The sequence below is a fragment of the Chiloscyllium plagiosum genome, chromosome 45 (assembly GCF_004010195.1).
Source record: "Chiloscyllium plagiosum isolate BGI_BamShark_2017 chromosome 45, ASM401019v2, whole genome shotgun sequence".
In the NCBI taxonomy this organism is placed as follows: Eukaryota; Metazoa; Chordata; class Chondrichthyes; order Orectolobiformes; family Hemiscylliidae; genus Chiloscyllium; species Chiloscyllium plagiosum.
This window is the reverse complement of record NC_057754.1, coordinates 6807461-6808914: the sequence shown is the minus strand read 5'-3', so window position 1 is coordinate 6808914 and position 1454 is coordinate 6807461.

The window sequence follows — 1454 nt, the reverse complement described above, 5'->3', positions numbered from 1 at the left end:
CACACCAATCACACACACACCCACACACACACCCACACCCACACACACCCCCACACAAAAACACTCTCTCTCTCACACACACTCACACGCACACTCTCACACACTCACTCACAACCCCCCACACACACTCACACGCAAACACACACACATACATACACACACTCACATGCATACACACACACTCACACATACACACACTCTCACACACATAAACACACACACACATATGCACACACATACAAACACACACCCACACACAAACACACACACGCACACACAGACACACTCAGCGATACCAGGGACATCAAGGAGGGGCGAGGGCAGAGGAATAGGACAACCATGGGGTCAACTGCAAGATAAGGCAGAGCTAGAGTGGGCAATCGGCAACGTTGGAAAGGCTCCCTCCTCATTCCCAATCCCTATCCCACAGCAACCACATTCCCACTCTGCAAAAGACATTCCAAGTTCTTTTATCAAACCCAATGCTGTCCCTGTCCTGGGGAGTGTTTGGTGGGGGACGATGTAGAGGGAGCTTTACTCTGTATCTAACCCCGTGCTGTCCCTGTCCTGGGGAATGTTTGATGGGGGACAGTGTTGAGTGAGCTTTACTCTGTGTCTAACCCCGTGCTGTCCCTGTCCTGGGAGTGTTTGATGGGGGACGATGTAGAGGGAGCTTTACTCTGTATCTAACCCCGTGCTGTCCCTGTCCTGGAGAGTGTTTGATGGGGGACAGTGTAGAGGCAGCTTTACTCTGTATCTAACCCCGTGCTGTCCCTGTCCTGGGGAGTGTTTGATGGGGGACAGTGTAGAGGGAGCTTTACTCTGTATCTAACCCCATGCTGTCCTGGGGAGTGTTTGACGGGATAATTGGCTATTTGAAATCGAATTTTCTCATCCAGTTCTCCAGTAAATTCGAAAGACGTGGAAAGGGAGGTGAGGAATAGGAGTGAATCCGAGATTCTGGATTAACCTTTAGCTCTGTGGATACTCATTTCTACAGGGAAGAGAGAAATAAATAATGGCCTCTGGAGAGGCATGAATTATTCAGCACTTCCCCGCAAGCCGTTTGGCCGAGAGAACTCACGGAAATATTCTTGCGTTGAAAGAGGGAGAACAAACCCAGGATGTTTGAGGTTTCTGCTGTCTCTGCGATTCCTCTCAGCGAGTTCAAGAGAGGCCTCGGATTTACATTCCCCGCAAACGCACAGTGAATTCACCTGGACAAAGGAATTAAAGCCGCCCACACACTCTCTCTTTCTCCCCTCGGCTCAGGGGTAGTGGAGGTGGGTGGTCCTGCATTGCTCTGGCGCCCAATGAGCGGGAATGCAGACATTCCAGCTATCCAGCGGGGAGAGGCTGTACCTGAAACTTCTGTACCACCAACTGCCAGAGGGGCTGGAGGGGGTTACAGAGATAGGGAGGGGGTGTAGGGGCTGGAGGGGGTTACAGAGATA